Source organism: Cryptotermes secundus, unplaced genomic scaffold (genome assembly GCF_002891405.2).
Source record: "Cryptotermes secundus unplaced genomic scaffold, Csec_1.0 scaffold1064, whole genome shotgun sequence".
NCBI classification, from domain to species: domain Eukaryota; kingdom Metazoa; phylum Arthropoda; class Insecta; order Blattodea; family Kalotermitidae; genus Cryptotermes; species Cryptotermes secundus.
The window spans coordinates 156,260-166,322 of NW_019720585.1; the positions used below are offsets into that span (position 1 = coordinate 156,260).

Sequence of the window (10,063 nt, forward strand, 5' to 3'; positions counted from 1 at the left end):
ACTAAAAGAAGTTATCGAAGGAAAGATAGAGGGGAGGATAGAAGTGACAAGAAGACGAGGAAGAAGACGTAAGAAGATGCTGGATGACCTTGGGGACAGAAGAGGATACTGTCATTTGAAGGAGAAAGCTCTAGGTCGCAATAAGTGGAGGAACTGCTTTGGAAGAGACTGTGGACCTGTCGTCTGACAGATTACTGAGGATGATGAAATGGTAAAAGAACTAAACTGTTCTGCTTCTGATCTACAGAAGTGAATATCACTGCAAAATGAAACTGGTTTTATACTCGAAGGCAACGCAATGGATAAAATCCAGCCCTTTTAGATGAAGAAAATATGGATCATACAGATCCACTCATACGTCTTCATGGTGTAGTGCTCAATTAGTTACGTAAAAGAACGATTTTACCTTTTACCTTTACATATTATAGTTTGTTTTAATTTACTACGTTTTTTGGGGGGGGTACGCGCGCGCAAATAGGTGAATAGAGAGGAAATGTGGCGCAAAAATTAGGTTCTTGGCTGGACCCTGTTTACATAAATATCAATACTGAATTGTAAATACCATTAAATGAATATTTATGGAAATTACTAAATTCTACTTTAAATGCGGTTCAGTTAACGAAGGCTATACCGTTTTATAACCAAATTAACCCACAAGGAAAACATGCAAATAATTCTCGAAAGCAGTGGATATTTAACAAACCATCTTTACTACAAGTTCGATGCGCCTTGACTATGAAGGACTTATGTTCATGTTTCAGTAGAGTGTGTGCTGTATACATAACACAGGCCTTCATGCTAGGGACGTCGATAGGACTGAATAGGTTAATCTGAAGAATGAATATGACGGAATCTCGGCCACTGGACAAATGTCACTTTTGCAAGTAACCATTTCAGTTGTTTCTTCTTGTTGCTAATTGACTTATTCTATGGAGTGCAATAGAGTATTTCTTGAGGGGTAGCATGTAAAGAAATTTTCTGTCTTTAATGGAACCCGATGGTTCATTATTGTATTCACAAGGGCTCACCGCCTAAAGGTTCGGCCACACAGAGCGCTACGTACGCAATGCACGCTATGTACACTATGTTCGCTATACGAACAGAAAAATATCTCCCTTTATTGCCAATGTGACTGGCCACACAGACTCACGTACACTACGTACGCTATGTTCCCTATGTTAGATGCGTCGCAGAGTGTACATAGCGTACGTAGCGTATGTAGCGAACATAGCATAGCGCTCTGTGTGGCCGAACCTTAACTCTATCCTGAACCAAATTATTTCAGTTCATAGCTTCTCGTCCTTTTTATTTGAGAGCCAGCTTAATATTATGCACTAAGTGCAGGTCTAGGTTTCCTAAGTAGTCTTTGTAGGCGTTTCCCATCTTCTACCTTCACCTTCATCTCTGCCCCTCCTTACCTCATTCTAATAATTTTTGGAGATATCAGAAATCATGAAGCTCCTTTTTATGCGTTTTCTAAAGTGTTTATTACGGTATTTAATAGAGCTCTAAGACGTACCGGCATAATTTAAAGGTTCAAAAATTGTCTACTGGCAAGGGTTGACGTAAAAAGGAGGCACTTTTTTAATAAAAAATCCAACCATAAAAATCTGTTTTACATTATTTTTTAAAGTAGTAATTAACAGTAAAATTAAGTTAAATGTATCCCTGGGCTTAATTAACAACATCACTTCATGAGGACGTATGGAGAATTCAGGTATACCTCCACCATTATGACCTCAGCACCGGATGGAAGTGACTGGTTAGCTTCATTCCCCGGCAGCTTTACCCCAGGGAATCAGCCGCCCTTACCCTTTTGTATGGGAGACTGATGGGGCCCATACGGCTTCAAATTATGGGGAGAAGAAAAGGCTTTTCTATTCCTGTTGTGAATACCACGTACCTATATAAAATGTAGCCCGTAAAACCGACCCTACTGATTATGCTTTTAAACACCTTAAAGTCTGTATTAAGGAAGCAGGTTATGTGGAAGTGCTTAAACTGCCAGAATAATAAGTCCACTGCTGCAGTTTGAGGCTGATCAGTCTCTGCTCTCCACAGGGCTAGGAAGATGGAAAAGTCACAGGAGGAGAAAGTATCTTACAGCGCGATGTGAATATCTGTTAATCCAGCAACCACGCATTCGTTGAGCGATTAGGACCGAATGGTTTTCACGGCATACATTCTGAGAGGTGGGTGGAATAGCTTAAACCGGTCTGAATTGTTGCTTGGAGCTTCTTACGTTTAACGAGGCCATGACAGTGATAAAATCAACAAAACATTTCAACATCGATTGCCGTTAACGCATCCTAGTAGACTTAGCGCTGTTCATGCAAATTGCTGCCAATTACGAACTTGATGACGAAACAGTTCTACAAAAGCGTTAATAAGAACAAGTGATGCACATACATTGAATGGCGTGGGAAGCCATGCTGAAATTTGATAATAGCGCTGTATTATGATTATAGGGCATTTATTTTGACATTATTCATTGTATATAATGTCGCGTCACGGGAATCCGGAAGGGATACTTCCATGGAAACGCAACAACAGTGGGCCGTTGCCTAGGAATAGAAACAAACCCATTTCTCCGGAGATGAAAGGACAACAGCGGGTTCGTTGCATGACAGCTGCCGAGATCAAAAGCTCTTACATGGTGCGTTCTATCCCTTCCGAGTCCAGGTTATAAAAGTTCAGCTTCGAAGGAACCAGATAATTCCCCCGTGCGGAGGCGGGGTCGAATACCTCCACCGTGATCCTGCGAGTCGCAGGAGGCGATGAAAAGGGAAGTCTCAAATCTGAGACAGTAAAATATGGTCGCGAGTCCCAAGGGGCTCGGACCCGTGAAATACTGCCGTGACAAGTGCCAGCAGCATATATGAAAGACAGACCAGTCCTCTCGTCAGAGAGGGCGCCCCACAAAAACAAGACTTACTGACTGACCGTCTGACTTTGACACACAGTTGACAGTAGTAGGTGAGTTCTAGAAGTTGCCGAGAACAGTTTCGTTTGGCTTCGACTATAAGAGAAACAGTAATTGTGATACTGAAATTGTGGACGATAACTCTCCTTGAAGGTGTAAAAGAGTGTGGCCAATAAACTTATTCGCTAGATCCGAGACCTGCGTGAATGTATTTGTCGCGTTACATAGACAACACGCGATAATATATTGAAATTTAAAAGCAGTGTCACTGGTCCTGCAGATTATCATCTCCTATTCTCCCTCCTCTGTGCTCTGCCTGAAAATGTAGAGTCAAAGAATACTGTCACGTGTAATAGTGACTAATAACGCGGGTTCTGGATTGGCTCAGCGGGTTTATTTATCCTGATACACACCACCAATAATTACACGTAATTATAAAGCTATCGCTGACTTACACAATTTCCAGTCCACCTTTGCACACGCACTAGGATTCTCAGTTTCCACTAGTCGTCTCCTAGCAACGGATCTGAACACAGATCACTTCAAATCACTTTGAAGTCTTCTTGCTATTTCTTCTTGACTCACTCTGGAGCCTCGGAACTAAAGATTCTTCTGGACTCACTCCTCCAGCTTACGGCTGTCTCGTAACTGCCCTCTGAACTGAATCTGTCACTCTTACTTATATAGCCTCGGAACAGACATGGGCATACAATATTATCATATCACGTGATCGCTATCCTGCCAGTCTATTGGCGCGTCGGTCTTATTTACAGAAAAGACAGCTTCCTTTATTGTTGCTTGTTGGACCGTGTTTACAGAGCTGTTGCCTGGTAACGCGTTGACTAAATCTGTTACAATACAGTATATCTCATAATACAGGCTTCCTGTCTCGTTTAATTATTATAATCATTGTTATTTAGAGTCTTTTATTTTTAACGACGCTGTAAATATCTAGAATACATTGCGTTGGTGCCGATCACAATGGCCGTGCGGTCTAAGGCATGAACCGTCTTTTCCCGCTCGAACACTAGGATCGTGGTTTCAAATCCCACTAGAGGCATGGATACCTGTCTGTGTGCGTGTTTCTGTGTTTGTGCTGTTCTGTGTGTAGGTGGTAGCCTTGTGACCTCCTGGTTCCCCGTAAAAGAGCTTTACCGCCTGTGTATAGATTAAGAAACTAGAAAGTCGGCCAAGGTCACCGAAGGTTGTACAGCCATGGATAGATAGATATAGCGTTGTTTGGTGGGATTTTTAATGAATATGGAATATAAAATCATATGTAAGTTGCTTATCAAGTACTACACCTCGTTTATTGCCTGAATAGAGTGAGTGTCGCAGAGAACTCGACACTTACCTGAACAGTTCAACACTTCACTCAGCACGAAGACAGCTACAGAACTTCACTTCCATAGGTACCAATAACAAGCGAGTATGAAGAAAAAGACGTAAAGGTATCCCTGTAACAGCCCATGCATACCCATAGGGTTGTGAGACCTGGAGGCTCCCACATTTTCTAGACGACCAGCTCACGGTCCAAATATTCTCCTCAACACCCTGTTCTCAAACACTCTCAGTCTATGTTCCTCTCTTAATGTCAGAGACCAAATTTCCCACCCATACAGAACCACAGGAAAAATTATACTTTTCTATATTTTAATTTTTATGTTTTTGGACTACAGATGGGAAGACAAAAGGTTCTGGACTGAAAGGTAGCAAGAATTACCCGAGTTCAATCTCCACTTAATTTTCCCCTGAATCAGGTTTCGATCTGTTATTGTCGTTCCCAAATATCTTAATTGTGCCACATTTTCAAAATATCTGTTTCCTGTCTTTATATCATGATTTTGCTCTGCATTTTGGTGACGAGACAGCAACATATACTTAGTTTTCTCAGTGTTTACTTCTAGACCAACCTCTTTACTTGCGTCAGTTAAAGTTTGTGTGTTTTTCTTTATGGTATCTACATTATCACCCAGTAGATTCACATCATCAGTATAGACCAACAGCTGATATGTCCCGTTTAATTTCAGTCCCACCTGCTTTCCCTGGAACTTCCTAATGGCATATTCTAAAGCAAAGTTGAAAAGGAGTTAGAAAATGAAACTTATCAGAATGCTGAAGAGTTTGTGGAATGAGAATTGGAGGGGAAACGGAAGTTCTTAGAGAAAATCCACTCCATATCCAATTTGTTCATGCAATCGCTGTTAAGTATCATAATTATTAGATTTAAGCATAATCTGAAGCTGTGGAACTTATAAACCATGAAATAGCACAGGAAGAAAATAGTGAATGTTCAATAAGTAAATATTGTAAAGAGCTGTCAGTGGTCTGTATGACCGTACCATTCCAGAGTTACTACGGATACATCGGCCCAAGTAGCCGGCGATCCTGCATAGAATCGAAAATTTATCATCCGAAAGCAAGTCCTTGACGTCACCATTACACGAGCCGGATCGTAAGTGTTCAGTAATTATTTCTCAGGTAAGTGAATAAATGTTCCTGCTTTATATTTGTGCTGCCAAAAGTGCATATTCGTGTCATAGTATTCATACAATTTCATGAACTTTTTGCTTTGGTTTCAGTTTCATTTCCCTTAAATGTTTTGTGTTGATTAAGTACCAAGCCATGTAGACGCAAGGGGGAGTGGAATTATAGCTCCAACATTACTGACCTCAGCACTAGATGAAAACCTTCATGCCCTTGCCTCCCCCCCCCCCGGGTAAAGAGCCTCCGATACTTATTGGTTAGCAGGCCTGTTGGGCCCTAGAGACGGTCTTGGATCTGTGGAGGAGAGAAAAGTTTCTTAGCCCTGCCGAAAATCGTACCCCTACCATTCAGCCCATAGCTCATCGCTTAAAGACTGAGGTTTCCAGGCTCTAAAACTGCCCAGTGCAACAAATTTAATGGAACGTATAAAATTAGTTGTATAACCATATTCAGAGGCATGAAAATAAATATGTTTGAATGAAGCTAAAAGACTGACTTTTATGTGGAGGAATTAGGTCTGATAGCTTCTTGGCAGACAGTTTTCATTGTTTCCTCTACAATCCTGATGCAGGAATACTAGATCAGAGGACGTTCCTAATTATTTTAGCAATACAGTTGTGTACGAACTCTTCTAAGCATGAATGTAGAGAAGAAACACAAGTGAGTTTAAAAATATGGTTCTCAGATTTTCTTCCAAAATATTTTCTTCTTGGCGATTGTCTGGGGCCCTCAATATTTCTGTGACCCCACTGCTTAGACTAATTTTTAATAATCGTCTAGAAACTTATAACTTAACATAACATAATTTCCTTTGATGTGTGATTCGAGCCACAGATAATCTGTAATATAATAAAATGTTTCAAATGTCTTCCAACAAATTTGCTGAAATATTAATATTAGGATTTCCGTTTCAAGCGAAACAAAGCTAATATATTTGCCGATAGTATTATAGTATTCCTAGAAGGGACATATTATAAATGCCTGCCTTATACCGAGATGATCATATGTAGGAAGAAATGATAGAGTTTATCACGAAAAAACAGCCATTTATTTACATGCACGTTCCTTGTTCATGTACGTTTCAGCCTCCAAGTTAGGAGTTTCACTGGATGAACTGTTATCATCGGAAATCTTAGCTACATAACAATTCCACTCACTCACTCACTCATGAAGCTGAGCCCTTCTTGAGAGGCCGCCAATTGTGCAGCTACTCGAGAATTTCCCGAAGGTTCATTATCGTGTTCACAAGAGCCCTCTACTGTACCAATCCCGAGACTTCTTGTGATCTTTCGTAAGAAGCTTCTTTTTTGACGATGATCGGTTTTTAGTCCCATGCCCAATATCAAAGCTGGAGGACCACCACTTGTCTGCCTTCCGCTACTGGTTATTTGATATATTCGCAGCTACCGTCCATACCTGGAGACCGTCTCCTCCATCCGCAACCTGAGGAAGCGCCATGCCATTGTGACAATGGCCCCATCTAACACGGATGACAATTCTACACAAATATAATTTACTTCTGAACCAAAATAAAACCATCATCTGCAAAAGCTAAGCCTGTTAGCCCGTTCCATCTATAAACAGGAAGCATCTCTGAGGATTTTCTACTTTTGCAGGTTACCAGGCTGTTACAAAACCTATCTTTGAGGACCATAAATTTTATTCTAGGTTTCCTTCACTTAGAAAGGCTGCTTGCCGTGACTAACGAGTCCTGTCTGCCCGCCACGTAACCATGAAAAGGGAATATTTCTAGGTGCTACCCACTGGACCAGTGGGACCTGAAGTTCACATAAGGCAGAGACATCAATCCCTGTAGTTGGAATGTAGTGAGTTCCAACTTTCTATATTTAAACAGAAGGAAGTATGGGTGGATGATTTTATACTGTGCCCCTGACACACTGTGAGAGATCAGCTACTGAAGCCCTTAGAAATGCATTACAAACTTTCTATTTTTTTGCAAGAAAAATTAAAAGTAGGCAAACATCTTCTTTGCCAACTAAGTCTTTGCTTGAACTGCAGTATGAAGTATTTTTTACAGCCATTTCTTAGAAATGTCATTGTCTTCTCAGTTATTTATAAATGTTCGTTTGTCTACAAAATTCTCTATAATAATATCCTTTCAATGAATAGTGAGTGATCAGTACATGAGTAGCAAACAGTGACATATGCTGTGACGCTGTGCTCAAGCGCTTTGAGATTTACGTTTCATTTTACCGGAGGCATGAAGAAACATCCTTCCGAGCGAATGAAAGTTATGAAAGTATAAATTATTTCTTCTTATTAAAATGTGTTCATAAAATTCACTCTTGAGTCAAATTTGACAATATGAACTTATTTCTTATACAAGTGAAAGTGCAAGAGACGTTCCATAGTTGCGAGAGGTTTCCTTGTTCAAAATTGAGGTGTTTACCGCTCGGTTGCTCAGAAATGAACGTCCTATTTTTCCACGGTACGCTTATGCGGGAACGTGTTTAGCGACCCGTTGCCTAGCAATGAATATTGCCAGAACCACTTAGAAAACAACTCTTGTAATAACTTTTGTATTGTTTCATGCGCGTACTTCAGACGTTGTCTAGAAATGGGTCTATTTATCTATTTATCTATCTATGGCTCTACAGCCCTTGTGTACCTTTGCGGTCTTTTCAGTTTCTTAACCAATACCCTCCTTGGACGGGAGATCAGTTTGTCGCAAGGCCGCTACCTACACACAGAATGGCACAAACACGGAATGAACGCACACAGACATCCTTGCCTCGAGTGGGATTCGAATCCACTATCCCAGTGTTCAAACGAGCGAAGACGGTTCTTGCCTTAGACCGCACGGCCACCGTGATCGTCAGAAATGAGTCTACATGTGACAATATGTTGTAGATCGCAGAAGGTCAGTTAACCCTTCTAAATTAGCAAGTTAATTTGGATAAGAAAGTTGCACTGCGAGGTTAATTCTTATATCTACTGAAAGTTGCCAGACTCGCTTCTACGTCCAGTCACGGATACAATCCGATCATAATATGATGAATCTTATTGATTAAACACATTTATGATAAACGATAGGTAGCTGGTATGACAACCGCATTGCCCGGTTCAGATCTGATCTTAGCATAGACACAAATTTCTTGCTGAAGTTTTTCGTGATTTTCGTCAGTCGGTCCAGTCAAATGGTGGGATTATGCTTTAAATCGGGCTAGGACCACTTCCTTACAGATATTGTCTATTTAGTTATCCACTGTGATCTAATCATTCTGTGCTACACAGTATGAGCGACTGATATCCTCTGCAAATTAACTACAAATGAAGCAATGAAAGGACATGACAACTGCCGTAGCAAAACGGTGATATGGTAACTAACTTTGCTAACGTACACCTTATCCATCCCATCACGGTGACATGAAATATCTGTGCTCTCACGAACACTGAGATCGTTGGCTCGAATCCAAATCAAGACATGTTTATCTGCGTTTATTCTGCGTTTGTTTTGTCCTTCGTAGACAGCCACCTTACGACGGGCTGATCCCCCGTCCAAGGAGTCCTACCGACTGTCTAAGATTAGGAAACTGAAGTGAAATGAAGGATTACACGGATGCCCTATGCTCCAAGTGGGAGCAGCACGAATAAAGCAAGACAGAAACATCTTACCCGTCAGTTAACGTTTCTTAAATGAGGTGTGTTTCTTAATATCTTACTTTAGGCGATAATAGGTCGCCATTTTACGAAGGATATTGAGTCTATTCAGAAAACACTCCACAACTTTATTTTAAACGTTCATTATATTACCTTAGTTATGACAGATTTAAGCTACAATATTAATTACATCTATTACATATCATGTTCTATGGTGACAATGTAAGCGAGTACGCAAATACAGCTCGCATTCACCTCTGTTTTTGAGTGCCTCTTTGAAACTTTTCGGACTTGTAAGCGTTCATAATAAACTCATGGAACGATGAACCCAAAATATGTCATGTAATTAATGAGAGGAATACTTATTTTCGTATAAATTTTCATGATTTTCTTCTATGAAGATGGTTAATTTCACAGCACAAGGCGTACATGAAAAACAAGCAACATGCTTTGCAACGCATAGTCCATTATACATAGTGGAGCAGCACTGAGGAAGAAAATGCTATTCATGTGACGAGGTGGCCGAGTGGTTAAGGCGTTGGACTGCTAATCCAATGTGCTCTGCACGCGTGGGTTCGAGTCCCATCCTCGTCGAAGGCTTTTTGTTCATTTTAGAGTTTGTATCAAATTGTGAGTTCTTTTAAGGTCACAGCTCTTTATTAAGACCGTCACAACACAACAATACAGAGTTCAAGGCTAAATTAGCTTTGCTACATGTCTCGGCTATTCATAGCTATCATCAGGCAAATACACAATCACTAATGTATAAATATGATCATGTATTTGCCTGATGATGGCTATGAACAGCCGAGACATGTAGCAAAGCTAATTTAGCCTCGAACTCTGTATCGTTGTGTTGTGACGGTCTTAACAAAGAGTTGTACATAACAACACAACAGGATGCATGAAATGAAAATCTTTTAAGTTTCTCACGAATGACCATTGTCTCCGGAGTTCAGTAGTGTACACGAAATCCTAATATAGACACACACGTGTATTGTCGTCATATTAAGAATTTATATATATATAATT

General features: G+C 40.4%; 1 non-coding gene across 1 annotated transcript; it reads left to right on the forward strand.

The window, feature by feature from the left end:
* Positions 1 to 9,543: 9,543 nt before the first annotated feature.
* Trnas-gcu lies at positions 9,544 to 9,625 on the forward strand. The gene has a single exon. It is a non-coding gene; the product is annotated as a tRNA-Ser (tRNA).
* The last annotated feature ends 438 nt before the right edge of the window (positions 9,626 to 10,063 follow it).